The sequence below is a fragment of the Alligator mississippiensis genome, chromosome 1, assembly GCF_030867095.1.
Source record: "Alligator mississippiensis isolate rAllMis1 chromosome 1, rAllMis1, whole genome shotgun sequence".
Classification (NCBI taxonomy): Eukaryota; Metazoa; Chordata; order Crocodylia; family Alligatoridae; genus Alligator; species Alligator mississippiensis.
Genome location: NC_081824.1, coordinates 455,158,088 through 455,174,112, shown reverse-complemented (window position 1 = coordinate 455,174,112; position 16,025 = coordinate 455,158,088).

Below are 16,025 nucleotides of genomic sequence, written 5' to 3'. Positions count from 1 at the left end.
AACACCATAGCTAATGTGTCACTGGATGCAGGTCTGGATCTAACCTGAGAGGAGCCCCATGGTCAATTCTGGCCAGGGTGGCCAAACAAGTTGGCCACCCCTGCATTACACGAAGGTGTAGCTCTATTTCTGTCCAGCAGAGGGCAGTGATGCCTGTATAGTGTTTACTGTTTTCATATGAAAAACAAAATAGTACAGCTAAGCTTCTTTTTACTTTAAGACAATAAAGGAAACTTTTTTTTTTTCAACCACAGAAGCAATGACGTTTAACGACACATTTACAATAAGAGGCAGACTCAGGAGTTTCAAGATCATAGTTCTGTGTCTTATTCCTCCTGGCCACGTGGGTCCTAGGAAAATACTATCTTTTTTGCTGGCCTGTTTTTCTCATTTCTCAACAATTGTCACAATTCCCTTTAAAAAAATGTACATGAAAAGGCCTTGTGCTTCACTTCAATACCATCTTTAAAAACACCCATTCCAAAGCTTCACACCCCAAAAAAGAAAAATCAATGGGTTTCATAGAAGTGTGAAATCATCTGTGATTGGAGAAAAGGTACAGAAAATCTTGTTTTCCAGAAATCTTTAAAAATGTTTTTTTTTAATTGTAAAATAAAAGCAATCCCCTTGTTCTGGTCAAAAGTCTCTGAAAGACGGTGTCTTGCTTCCTCCTCAATATATCATCAAAATGGCTTCTAGATGACAAGTGAATAACATTTCTATCTACTGTAACAAAACCACAGACATTTCTTAATCATCTTGCTTAGAGAGATGCTAGCTGTGAGCCATTAGTGTGTGTGCAGAGAAATAATCAGGAGGAAAGCAGAGATTAAACAAGAAGTTGGGTGTATATATGAAAATGCAAAAATCACTCAAAACAATGCAAAGATCAGAATGTTTAACCATTATATTGCAGTCTACCAGGCAGGAACAGAAGGAAAAGATAAGGCTCTGTTTTCTTGTATTCCCTTGTCTTTCTGTATCTACTTCTGCTCTTTTGTTTTATATTCCCAAGGACAGGGACTGTACTTTTTGCACTGTGTTGGTACCATGCTTATCATGATGGGGTCCAGATCTCTGTCCAGAACTCCTAAGGGCTCCCACAGTATAAATGTATAATCATGATCAATAATAACACTGTTAAGCCACAGAGGGGGGTGATACAGAAGCAGGAACTGTGGCAGCTGGGGGTTCAGTGCTTCTTGAAAAGCTAGGCATTACAGGGGAGCACTACTACTGAAGATGTTCTCTAGAGAGTGCAGTACCCAGTCCCCATGGAAGAAGCTAGTACTAGCAGCAGCCATAGTCCATGATGATCATGGTTTTCCCTTAATTCAAAGGTGATCGTGACACCCAGCATTGCATGATGCCTGTGCTCTTGACCCCAGCTGCAGACCTAAGCAGGCCAGATACCTTATGCCTTGTCAGGAAACAAGCCAGTTCCTTCTCTGACAGCATTTAGGCAGTTCTTACATCTTCTTGTGCATACTGGAAAGGACAAGGCTTCCCTTTTGGTAGAGCTGAGAAAGAGTTGGACATGACCCAAGTACTTGTCCTCAGAGCTGACCCTAGGGGGGTGTGGGGTCTGAGGACCTTTTAATACTGTGTGGGGCCGGGGGCCCCCCACAAATGCAGGGCACAGCAGTGCTATAGCAATGAAATATGGTGCCCAGGGCCAAGCAGATCCCGCGTACCCCGGATAAACTGCTTTTCAGCAGATGTGAAGCTGGCAACACACAGCCGGTGGGGGGGCGGGGGGTGGGGGGGGGTGTTGATGGGCGGCCAGATGGTTCTGCGGTGTGGGACTGTGCCACTCAGCTCCACAGGGCCCCCAAAGTGTGGGGCCTGGGGCAGTCTCCCCGATTCACACCCTGCAAGGGACAGCTCTGCTCATCCTACTGGGTCTGATTATTTGTACGTATAGGAAGGTTGGCTTACAGAGGTTGCTTTGTCTGACTTCAGAGAGGACACAGTTCAATGTGGTTATGCAGATGATCTTTGTGAGGTAAATTGTGCTTATCCAGTCTGCTGGCAATTTCATCAGTTCAACTAGGTAGCAGCTCAGCCAGATAGTTAATATGAGACTTGCCTACAAAAACAGGTACTTTCTCAGCTACCCCAGCTGATGGTTACCAGGAATGCTTATAAACAGCAGTGGCATTGGTTGGTCACAATAAGGCAAGGTGAAGGGGAAGGATAATGAACAAGCAATGCTTATATTAAGAGGGGTAAGAATCAGGAGGCCAACTTTTGTTGGTGAGAGTGAGAGCAAAAACACTCTAGAGGCCTGGCAAAGACCACCCTTTTATCTGTCTGAACTCTCTATACCCCCTCTGTCCCATGGACATTTATAGGAAGATTTTATCATACAGAGTCATAAAAGAGAGATATCCAGGGGCATGAGGTTAAATATTCTTCAAAATCTGCGAGAGAATAAAGTTGTTTATTGGTGGCCAATGTCCTGTTTCTGCAAGAGTAATTAAAACATCCTCAAGGGATCCAAGGAAGAGGGCCAGCTTCCTCTCCCCCTCCCGCCCCCCGAACTATGGAGGAAAGCAAAAACCCCAACAGTCTGGACCAAGCTGACCATGGGGTAAAATTCCTTCCTGACCCCAAATATGGCAATTGGTCTGATCCTGAGCAGAGGGGCAAAACATTCTACCCAGGAGCCTTCAGGTTTAAGACCCAACAGGTGCACTGGCACATCCCAGTCCCACTTCCCAGCCTTGTCTGCAGCGAACATCTTTGATGTGGCGGGGGAGAGGGGAAATTTATTCCTGGCACCATGTGGCAACCAGCAAAGCCCAGAAGCACTGGAAATACCCACAGTAGAGCATAGGCATAGCTATTCCTATATCATCCCTGACCAATGCATGTCTACCCTCCTCTTGAATACCTCCAATGATGGGGGTTCCACAGCTTCTCTACGGCCAGTGTATTCCACTGCCTCTCTTTTCTAACAGTGAAGAAATTTTTCCTTATATCCAATCTAAACCTACTTCACTGCAACTTCAAGTCATGGGTCTGCTCTCTGCAGCAAGAGAAAAACACATTTCCTCTCTTATGTTATCCCTTCTTTATGGTAGCTGAACATGCCTACTTTCTTCAGCCTCTCCTCATATGACTTACCTTCCAAGCTCTTGATCATTTTTGTCACCTGCCTTTGGACCGTCTCCAACTTAAAATGTAGACCCAAAACTGCACACATACTCTAAATAAGGCCTAACCAGTGCCAAGTAAAGAGGCACTATCATCTGTGGCTTGCACGTAATGTTTCTGTTGATGCAGCCCAAAACTGTATTTGCCTTTTCTGCTGCTGTATCACACTGCAGACTCATATTGAGACTGTGATCTACCAAGACTCCCAGATCCTTCTCCATAGTACTGCCATCCAGCCAAGTGCCATTTTGTATTTGTATTTTTTATTATTCTTCCCAAGTTGTAGCACCTTGCATTTGTCAGCATTGAACTTCATTCTGTTAGCCCCAGCCCAGCTTTCCAATCTATCGAGAACCTGCAAAATGTTTGCAAACCTTCCTGCGGTCTGTAAATCAGCCCAAGCAGCTCTCAATTCCAATATCTAAATAATTAAGAAACATTTTGAACAGCACTGGGCCCAGGACAGATCCCTGTTGGATTCCATTTCATACCTCCTGCCATACTGACATGAGTCTATTTATAAAGACCCTGTGTAGTCATGGAGCCAGTTGTCTATCTGCCTTGATAGTACGCTTGTAGAGCCCATCTTTCTCCCATTTATTAATGGGAAGGTCATAGTTTTCAATATATTAAAAAAGAATTGAATTAAGAAGATATCTGATATCACAGCGACATGTCTTCCTCAACTACGTTGGCAAAGAAATACTACTGAATATCTGGAAGGCTCAAATTTGCCCTCACTGATACATCATCAGTATAGGGATATTATATACATGTAAATGAGGGTAATGTCATTATTCAATGACATAGCATTTTGGTTATCTTAACTACAGGATTATTTTTTATTGGGGAAGATCCTCTACAGCATGTTTTATAATATGGTTCCTATATCTATCATGAGTCTTTTCTCTTGATAATGTTCCACTAATGTCACTTGACTGCATTGAATTAGTCCTGGTTCTCACCAACATAATTAAATACAGAATCAGTTCATAGCAACCATGTAACATGAAGACTTCTTTCTAGCTGTATGTCTCTGCACCTACTGCTTCACTGTTACTTTTCAAGGAAAATTTCTTGGGAACCGCAAAAAACACAATTAAAAACATAATTTTAGATCATTGTAAGTGTGAATATGCAGTCTCAAATGGCCTGCCTGGACTAGAAATGAATCAGTTTTCTTGTCTGATCCTGTTATCTGACTAATGAAATAATCTTCATAGAATGAGGCACATTTTTTCTTACCATCAATGGAGAAATTATCAGACTCATAGAATTGCCTAGCAAGCACCTACTAAATTAAATGGCATACTAAAAATTGCAGAAGACAACTACACTAATAGCTTATCCTTTTAAACTGTCTAAATCCAGTAATTAGAGTAAATTGGCAAGAAGTAAGCTATACCCTACCTGTACTTTTCAACTTCTAGTCTAGAAAATCATAGTAATACACTTAGTGATTGCCCTTTCAATCTGTATTATTCATTGACCAAACACCTGACCCAGATTGGTTTTATAAGCTCCTAAACCTAATTTGAACCCTCTGGGTCCTGTAAAACCTCCAGTTAGGTCTACTGAATACTAACATTTAGGTGTCCATAGCAGGACCATGCCCAGGAGCAGCCATGATGCTCCCTGGTGGTCATGCTCCAGTGCCTTTGAGTACTCTCCCTACTGTGGCTCCTTCTGGTACTCTCCTTTCTCTTTTCCTGCCATGCCTTGTTGGATTTATGATGATGTTAAGGGAGGCTGCCCCAGAGTTCCCAAGTGAGCCCTTGTCCACTTCGGCTGGCTGATACCTCCTGTTATTACTATGTTATTATGATCCTCTAGCCTTATCAGTGCCTCTAAGCACCAGTGGCCTTATGGGCTATATTTGTGGCATCCTTTTTCCCCTGTAGCCACGTTTGTGCCTTCCATGTTCATTTGGAGGGGTTCCCCTGCCCCAGGGCAACGTTTGACCCTCAGGCCCAGAAAGTTTTTCCAGGCCTCACCCTTCCGGGCCTTAGCACTTTTATTCTGGCTGTGACCCTCAGCCCAGGTTCACCATCCCAAACCTTGGCTCCTGGACCCCAGTCCCATCTTGCACTCATGTGCTCTGGGCCCCCAGCCCCTGTCTCATGAACTCTGGGCCAGCCCTCAGCCCTTAGGTTCCCTGACCCCAGGCTGAGCTGCAATCACTGCCTCAGCTCTTGGCCCTCTGACCCCAGGCTAGCCTGCTTATTGCAGAGTGCCCTACCAGGCATCCTTCCATGGCCTCCACACCTCCCCCATACCCACAATTCAGTCCTCTGGTATCAAGCTCAAAACATAACGTAAACACAAGTGACTGATTCAGAACTAAAAATGTACCCAGCTCTGGGTCACTGCCTTTCTATAGGCCATAAGTTCCCCTTGGCTCCCTCCTGCCAGCTCTGTGGAACAGCTCAGGTGCCTGCCAGTCTGCTGTAGGAATCTACCTCCAAAGCACCTCTCCCTTCAGCATGCAGGGTCAGACAGACCCTTTGGGCTCAGTCTTGGGGCTTTTGTGCCCCAAAGCTACACCCCTTCCTGTCATGTTGCTCCCTGGTTTTCCAGTTGGGTCCAGTGACTAGTCCACCTCTTCTGCTGCAGTCACCAGCTGCACTCTCCTCTTAGAATGACAGGCGCTTTAGCCCTTGTTACAGTGCCTGACCCCAAAAGGGTGATCCAGAGAGATGGGGCCAAATGCCTAAAACACACTCCATGGAGGGACCAAGATTTTGTCTAGAGTGGCCAGTCCCTGGGAGGAAGGGGCTGAGCAGATACTACCTTTGTCCATGCAACTCCTCTGATGTGCTCCAGTGACTGAAGTTCACCAGTTAGGCTGCTCTGTGCTCACCCCTCTGGCAGGGCTTGGGGGAGGTAAAGGCAGAGGGTTGTGGGGGGTGGGGGGGATGAGGGCACCAGAAGGGTTGGGAGGCTGTGGCTTGAGAGTGAGGGGCAATGCCATGTGTAAGGCATATCAGGGCTGCCCAGTACCACAAAGCAGTAGGGGCAGGACATCCATAGCTGGACCTGCATCCTGGTGAACAAAGGGGGCAGATGGAGCATTGATTTTCCATCATATAAAACCCTGAATCAAATGCCAAAATGTATAGGTATTTAAAATGTATTTTCTTATAATGATTGAAGCACTAGTAGGCTTCCAAATTGCTTTAAAATTCTAAATGTATCAATAAAACTTTGTGTTCAATTGATACCTATATATATAGTGACGTTTCATTTTAATTTTGGAAAAACATGGATGCGGGGGGGCCTTAATCAGATAATTTTTTATTTTTATCAAAGAATTTGCAATTTTTATACATAGAAAACCAGGATCCCAGCTGATGAAATACTCTCATCTCATACTCCCCAAAGCTCACAAAATGATATGTCTATTATTTATCATGCAGGGTTCATTTTCTCTGTCTTCTTTACCTCAGGGTCAAGATTGTCTGTGCAATGGATTGTTTTATTTTAGTAAATGCTTGCTTTTTTTTTTAAGTACATGTTGCTATATTTTTATATGAGGTAGATCACATCCTCTTCACACCATCTCCCTTATCATTGTCCTAAGCAAGAAAATGTGATCTAGATAAAAGGTAGGTGTATCACTGGTTGCTTAATCATGCTCAACAACAGCTCAATGTCAAACTGGGATGAGGTATCAAATGTGCTTCCTTAGGGGTCTGTCCTGGATCCATTCTTCATTACTGACTTGGAGGATGCATTCAGTGTACCCATAGCAGCTAACATGAAGTTAGGTGGAGTAGCAGACACTTTAGAAAACAGGATTCCAATCCAAAGTCATCTGATGAACTGGAAAAATGGTTTGAAATCCAATTAAATTCAGTAAGGACATTTAAGAAGGAACAATCAAATGCACAAACAAAAAATGGAGGAAGACAGTGCCACAGCAAGGAGTTAGGGTTATGGTGGACCACGAACTGAATATATGTCAATAGTATAGTATTGTTACAATGAAACGAATAGCATGAATCTTACCATACATTTTCTTCTGCTCTGAAAGCAGATATGTCCTCTTGACACATACCCTTCAGCTGACCAATCAGATTATCAATCTGTAACATGATCAGAAGTTAATCTGTTTCAGAGAGAGATCAACAAAATTGGAATGTATATAGAGGCAAGCATTTTTCATAATATCTTTTATTGTACACACAACAGTATATAGTTAAGAGCACTGTTGGGCAAGCTTTAGAGAAAGCTATCCAACAGCTCTCCCCACTATGTAGTTGGTCCAATAAAAGATATCACGAATAATCTTTGCTTTTCAGACATTTCCTGGAACATCACAGCTACAAAAATGCTCTATACTTACTATACTAATGTATCTAGATTAATTCAAACTTTCCGTCAATCCTACAGGACATGAATTTTTAGAGGATGAAAACTCTTAGGGGAAAAATAAACCATTAATTCTGAACCAGTGAAATCTCAGGTCCTATTTGACCCTGATTTCATCCAAGTATGGTATCCTCAAACAAAGTAACAGTCTGCAGTCAGGGCTGGACAGATCCTCATCTCCTAAGTAATGGAGTTTCGATGGAGCTTTGACATTTACATCACCTCTCTCCCTCCCTTTATCTCACTTTGTTTTGGAACAGCAGTAAATTATAAATTGTGAGAATATGCCACAAGCAAGGAGAAATAAAAAAAGGAAAGTTTATTTTTATCCTTATTGTTGAAAAGTACCTTTTAAAAAATTCTTAGCGATGAAGCCCTATAATCATCACAAAATGAATCTACTAGCATGTATAACCTGAAATGTGACCTTTATCTGGTTTTAAAATCTTAAAATAATTAGGCCACTGTTTCTGTTGTTGATATTTGTTCTATGATAATTCATGGCTGATAGTTTAATTGAATTTCCATATGCATGAAGTAGATCCTATAAGTTCCCTGCCACATCGCAGTGGCGGTGTTAGTCATGCAGATTTATTATAAAGCAATCCCTTATTGTTCATTCCCACATTTATCTACATTTTGTGCTGCAGCTGATTTTGCAATTGTCTTCTTTAATTATGAACGTTGACACCAGTTAGAGGATTTATGCATCTAATTAAGTGGCTCTAATAGAGAAGTTTCAAAAATAGTTAAAGCCAAGAGACTAATATATGTTTACAAGTTGGTACATGGTTTTTTTTTCCTTCAGGAAGAAGTATGAATAAAAGAAAAACCCTTCTCTTCTTTCTTGTAATCTGAGAAATTGTTTTGGGGGTTTTTTTGTTTGTTTTTTAATTCTTCATGGACACATTTTATTTTTAGTAGCATTTGTAAAAAAACACATTACAGACATTAGCAGTAAGTGTTATATATTAGCAATGCATGTGCAGATATGATAGAAGGTTATAAAGAGACACATCTAGTCATGTTAGTCAGAAGTCAAGTAAAAGGCAGGGCAGATTTGAACCTTACAGACTAACCAAACTGTGTGTGTGTGTGTGTGTGCGTGCATGTGTGTGTGTGCGCGCGTGCACACATGCGCGCACGCATGGGTCTCAAAAGGTTTTGAAAGCTATAGTTAAAGGAGCCTTTAGACTAGTGGGACTCTAGACCAATTGGTAAACCACGTATTCCTTTAATCACCCTTTATAAAATCTATAGGCAGATACATTAATATAAAACAGGAACTTTCCCATTTTGCCGACCAAACACTTGGTGGAAGAGATTTGCTTATTAATGATCCTGTAAACTGGTGAAATGACCCAGCAGATTCAAGAATTAGAAAAAATCCAGATCAGCAAGTTTTCCTCTTTGAGAATGAATGTATTCTCTGGTTTGCTTATTCATTAGTAAGGACAAGAGCTACAAACTTAGCCTTGGTTACAACCCAGCTCTCTTACAAATGGGGGTCACTTTCCGCCTTTTTAAAAGCTTTCCCTTATCATCTGTGCCGTCAGCTATCAAGCATTCGCTCAATTGTACACTCCTAGTAGTCAATGGTTGCAAAATTCCTGCATTTTAGAGGAAATACAATCATAAAGGTTCTGTAGTCTATCCTTTACAATATTGGGCAATATATAACCCAGTCAATACTATAACCCAATTATCTATCAAGTTCATAACTTATGTTCTAGGTGGAGAGTGTCTGTTAAAGTCTTGTCTTAAAGACAAGGAAAAGAAACCTGGAGACCATGAAATAAGTGAATCCTAAAGGCTCAGAAACAAGAAAGCAAATAAAAATGGAGTCAACATTTGTTATTTAAAGGCATTTCATGATTTTGTCAGGCACTTTCATTTTTGAGGCTGAAATTGTGAGCCTGCTATAGTAATTGGCTGATTTCATAGAAACATAGAATCATAGAATCATAGAAGTAGGGTCGGAAGGGACCTTGTAGATCCTTAGGTTCGACCCCCTGCCTGGGCAGGAGGAAAACTGGGCTCAAATGACCCCAGCCAGGTAGGCATCAAGCCTCTTCTTAAAGACCGCCAGGGTAGGAGCCAGCACCACTTCCCTTGAAAGTTGGTCCCAGATCCTAGCCGCCCTAACTGTGAAGTAGTTCCTACGGAAGTCTAATCTAAACCTACTCTCCAACAAATTGTGGCCGTTATTCCTTGTTATCCCGGGGGGCGCTAGGGGAAACAAGGTCTCCCCCAAACCCTTCTGGTCCCCCCTAGTGAGTTTATAGATGGTCACAAGGTCCCCCCTCAGCCTTCTCTTGTGAAGGCTGAACAGGTTCAGGTCCCGTAGCCTCTCATTGCCCTGCTGTCCCCGGATCATGCCGGTGGCCCTCCTCTGGACCCACTCAATGTTGTCCACATCCCTCTTGAAGTGGGGTGTCCAGAACTGGACACAGTACTCCAGCTGCGGCCTGACCAGTGTCGTGTAGATGGGAAGGATCACCTCCTTGGCCCTACTTGAGATGCACCTGTGGATGCATGATAGGGTCCGGTTAGCCCTGCTGACCATGACCTCGCATTGTTGGCCCTTGTTCATCTTGGAGTCAATGATGACTCCAAAATCCCTTTCTGCCTCCATACTCTCAAGAAGGGAGTTTCCCATCTTATAAGTGTGCTGCTGGTTATTACTGCCCAAGTGCAGCACCCTGCACTTGTTCGTATTGAAATGCATCCTGTTTTTGTTAGCCCACCCCTGCAACCTATCCAGGTCTTGTTGCAGTCTTTCCCTCCCTACTAACATGCCCACCTCACCCCAAATTTTGGTATCATCAGCAAATTTAAACAGGTTGCTTTTCACCCCATCATCCAAATTGCTGATAAAGAAATTGAACAGTGCAGGCCCAAGGACTGAGCCCTGGGGGACTTCGCTGCCCACTTCCCCCCAAGTCGAATATGACCCATCCACCACCACCCTCTGAGTACAACCCTTCAGCCAATTTGCAATCCATCTGACTGTGTAGATATCAATGCCACAGTCGCCTAGTTTTTTAATGAGGATGGGGTGGTCGACAGTTGCAAAGGCCTTGCTAAAGTCCAGAAAGATTACATCCATGGCAACACCTGCATCCAATGCTTTTGTGACCTGATCGTAAAAGGCAATCAGGTTGGTCTGACATGACCTGCCCTTAATGAAACAGTGCTGGTTGCCCTTGAGCATCATCCCCGATGCTGGCCCATCACAGATGTGCTCCTTGATGATCTTCTCAAAGAGTTTCCCCAGGACTGAGGTAAGACTGATGGGCCTATAGTTGCCTGGGTCCTCCCTCCTCCCTTTTTTAAAGATGGGGACCACATTAGCTATCTTCCAATCATCTGGCACCTGGCCCGAGCACCACGAGCGCTCGTAAAGCCATGCCAAGGGCTCTGCAATAACCCCTGCTAGCTCCCTCAACACCCTGGGGTGGAGAGCATCTGGACCTCCTGACTTGAACACATCCAGCCCCTCCAGAAGCACTCTAACCTGGTCCTCCTCAACCTTAGGTCTGGAGGCATTCCTCTCAAGTCCATCTTGAATCCCAGTGGGGGAGTCCCGGTTCCTGCACAAGAAAATGGAGGTGAAGAATTTGTTAAAGAGGTCTGCCTTCTCCTCTGACGCAACCACCAGATTGCCCTGCGTATCTTACAGGGGCCCCATATTTCCTGGTGCCTTCTTCATCCTCTCTATATATTTGAAAAAGGACTTTTTATTATCTTTGATCTTGGATGCTAGTCCTAGCTCTATGTCCGCCTTAGCTTTCCTAATAGCCCCCCTACAGGCCCGAGCAGTGGAGGTATACTCCTCTTTGGAGATAGCCCCCCTTTCACCAGGTGTACGCCACCTTTTTGGCAACCAGGCATTCCTGGACATCCTTGGTGAGCCAGGGGGGCTTTTGGGCACTCTTGCCCCCCTTGCTTCTAGTTGGGATTGTCACCCCTTGGGCCCTGAGTATCGTCTCCTTAAGGAATGACCACTCATCTTGGGCACTGAGTTCCCCTGCCCTCGAGAACCCCAGCACCTCTCCCACTAATCTCCTCAACTCATTGAAGCTGGCCCTCTTGAAGTCCAGGGCTACCACCTTGCTGCAGGCCCTCAACATCCGGCGCTGGATGGTGAATTCCAGTACACGATGATCGCTATCACCCAGGTGGTCAAGGACCTGAAGCCCCCTTACCAGATCATTGCCTGTGGCCAGGACCAGATCCAACAGGGCATTTCCTCTGGTGGGACTGTGCACCTCCTGGGTTAAGTGGAGGTCCTGTATCTCGGCCAGGAACCTCCTGGAAAGGTCTGACCTGGCTGACTGCTCCTCCCAGCAGATGTCAGGGTAATTTAGATCACCCATGACAACTACATCCCTTGCCTTAAGTGCCTCTGCAAGCTGGCCTGAGAATTCCCGGTCCAGCTCCTCCCCTTGGTTGGGGGGTCTGTAGTAGACCCCCACCGTTAAATCCCTCTCTCCCCAACCCCCTTGTATCTTGACCCAGAGCACTTCAGCTTGCCCCTCCTCTGACCCCATTTTGCTGGCAGAGGATGTGTATTGCTCTTTGACATAGAGCGCCACACCCCCTCCCTCCCTTCCTTCTCTATCCCGCCTGTAGAGCCTATAGCCCCTAATGCTAACTGCCCAGTCGTGAGATGAATCCCACCACGTTTCTATAAGCCCTACTATGTCTGGGTTTGAACTGGCTATTCTGAGGGTGAGTTCCTCTTGTTGTTCCCCATTTCATATAGACTTCTTCGAATTATGGGTTTTGAGGAAGTATTTGAAGGTATTGATTGCATGGATTGACTTCTTATATAAGGAAAAATGTGAAAATGTATATAAGAAGTCAGTAAAGAGACAAATAAGAGACCCCCATGTTTGTTGGGTCCAGTATGTAAACATGGATAAGGACCAAGATTTGCACTTCAAGGGCATGTCCCTGCAAATATGCGCATGCGGTTTGCAGTGCCACAAACCACACATGCCATACATACAGGCATTCATCATGCTGCTAATTTGCTGCACAGTGGGTTTTTTCACACTGAGAGATCCCAGTGTCAAAAAAACCCATGCCAGAAAAAAATGGGGTGGTGTACATGGCGGCAGCATGCACCACCCAAAAACAGAGCCTGGCTGGCCAGAGCTACATTCTGGCTACTAGCCAGGCTCTGCATACCCAAATGACCACTACTAGAGCTCCAGAAAGCCCACAGGACCCCAGGTAAGGCTGCTGGTGCCAACTCAGGTGCTGGCCCCAACCTCCCTTATCACAGCCAGGTCAACTTGCTATGCGCCAGAGCACATGTGCAGGAACATTCCCCAGGGACAACTAGCAGCAGCACAAATATGTGCTGCTGCTAGTTTTCCCCAGAGAATGCATGTTCCCACTCATGGGGATGCTCCTGAACTGTCAATGAGAGTTTTGCTATCCTCTTCCATGAAAGCAGGTTCAGGGCCATGGTTTTCTCTATATGAGATGGGTCATGTTAGAGTCCTCCAAGACCAGCATTGACTGGCCTTGCCATGTTAAGTTACCTTTGTAAGTTATAATTTTACTATCTGTAGGACTCCAGTAGCACTTCATTAGGACCTCGTTTCTATAGGCTATATTTTTTCAATAGTAAGAGATGGTTCCTGTTTCAAAGCACTTGCAAACAAAATAGATTAAACAGAGTATAACTGGGTGTGTCTCCATGAGATGCTTTACTGCACAGTACACAAGATGCTTTACTGCACAGACTAATCTACTGCACTGTAAAGCATCAGCTTCTACATGTATGCACCACTTACTGTGCAGTAAATTAATATACTATGCAGTTACCCACTACCTGTGAATACAGGTAGTAAACTAACTGCGCAGTAGATACTGCAAAGTAAAGTACGTGTACACACTGACCAGGAGCAAATTTGCCACTGGTCAGCACCAACACTAGGGGGCCACGGGGGATTGAACACCCCCAATCCTGGCACTAAGCTCCCAGCTCCCCGCAGAAGCTGGGAGCTGAGCAGTGCCCAGACATGGTAGCTCTCTGCACCCCAGCCCCACATCTGGGCAATGCTCAGCTTCTGGCTCCCCACAGCAGATGAGCAGCTGCAGGACTCAGGAGCTCTCTGCTTGCCCACACAGCCCAGGATTGTCCCTTCTGGGGCATCTCCTAACCAGCCCAGAGCTGGCTGGGAACTGTCCCAGAGGTGGGACAGCTCTGGGCCAGCCCGTGACTGTCTGGGGAAGCCCTTCTGGGCATGGGTCTTGTGTCTCTATGCAGGGAGCCAAGAGAGCTCTGCAGCAGGAGCTGTCTCCTGGCCCCCTGCACACCAAGACCACTCCTGATGTGCAGGGGGCCAGGGGACAGTTGCCACTGCAGCCATCAGAAGTCTCCTGGCTCCAGGCTTTCTGCCAGTCCCCAAGCTAGCACTCAGTGGGAGCCTGGAGCTCCCCCCTGACTGCTGCAAGGATCCAGAGCAGGCTTGGAGCAGCCCTGCACCAGGCTGCTCCTATTTAGCAGCAGATGTGCTCTCAACAGTGAGCACGTGTAAACATGCTCCCCAGGAAGGCTTACAGTACAGTATTATGGTATACTTTATAGTATTAATTGCACATGTAGATGCACCCACGGCTATCCTCATTTTACAGATACATAGTTATACTCATTTTAAATATAGATAAACTAACTGATTCATTTAAGATTATGCAAGAAATCTGTAAGTCAGGTACTGAAACTCAGTTCACCCAAGTCTAGATCAAAGCCTTAGCTAAAGCCATGCTTGCCCTCTGAGGCCTAGTTCAGAAAAATGGTTCATACTGGGCCAGCAAGGTTCATTGGGTAGATGTGATATCTTTTATCAGACCAAATGAGTAGATGGAACAATGTTCTTTGCAAGCTTTCAGGCACAAGTACCCTTGTTCAGGCATAGGGAGACTCTACTGTTGTTCTGAGATCTCCAAGGAAGAACTCATACTGGGCCAGCAGCTATAGCAGTATTCCCCCTCAACCATCCCAAAACAGTGTTTATTCTTTTAAAAAAAAGAGTAAACAGCTCTTCTATTAATTATTTCAAACATGAACCTAAAAATACATTTGCCAATGCACTGTTGGCTAGAATCACACGACAGATGTGAGGCCTCAGCAGCACCTATGTTCAAGGAGGAATAGACTACTGTGCTAGTTTGACAAACTATAAGGTTTTCAAGGAATTTAATACCCACAGGAGAACTGTGGAACCATTATCATAACAGATGACTATTTGATGGCTAATGTGAGGTATTTTTCATCTATGTGTGTCTTCACTATGAATAGAAAACAGGCACAGATGTATTGTTTTTCATTCCCTGTAACTCTGTCAAGAGCTTCCCGTTCTTATCAGCAAAATGAATTGATAATATGCTGAGAAACCCATAGCTGCTCTGAGCAGTGCATCTGGGTGGCCATTAGTTTTACATTCTCCAACATATTCAAACAGTCATTTTTGCCCTGCTATTTCTCACTGTTCAGGAGGACTGACCTGTAAATATCCCATGGGTTTCTTCATAATCACAGAATCAAATATTTTGAGTTGCTGGCAAACCTCTTCAGTAAACAACTGGGAAGCAAATCAGCTTAGCAGTAAAGTTGAAAAAAAAACTGGGCTGTGAGAGAGGCCTGCAAGGTGACTTTACAGTAAGAGAGCTATCAAAATAGAAAGGATGTGACTAGCATTTAAGCAGAAAATGGCTCCAGCTAGAAGGTGTCAAATGCTAGAATTGTGACTGTTGTGTTAAACATATTTAAGCCAGCCACTTAAGCATACACTGGTATTTGAATGCAGAAGTTATTTGAAAGTTAGAACATCGGTGTTCTTGTTTGCATTTCAATGCTTATTAGAAGGAGAGGCTTGCTTCATCTTAATATGCTGAATACATTTTTCTTCTGTCCACAGTCCACACTTCAATGATTTAGTTCTAATGCCTGGCTTCTATTTCTTTCATGCTGCCAGAAATGTTACCACTGTAATGGCCTGATGCAAAGCCCATTGAAGTTCATGGAAAGTCTTCCATGGACTTTAATGGGCTTTAAATCAGGCCTTTAAAATAATAAGTGAACACTTTACTTGGTAGCCGTCTGGCTTTTGATATGCTGATTCCTTTGGTAATCTAGTTGCTGATTTATATAGGGCTATATTTAAAAAAAGCAGAGACTCAGTTGCTCCAGACAGAATGTAAATGAGGTAGCTGTGTTTACTGCTACACTTTCCTGATCTATTTACAAAAAATACAGGTATGAAAATATGTTTCATTTTCTCTAGATGTAAGTGGACCTGTGAATTTTAAAATGTAAGCTTTCGTTTATTCTGTTAAATTATCCACAAGATGATTTTTCTCAGGGAACTTCTATATTCTAGTGTTAGCAACTGAAATTAAGATGTCACATTATTTGAAAGTATTGTTTTAACATGGTCGTCTTTTAAAAGCAGGTGCATGGGGCACAATTAAGTATA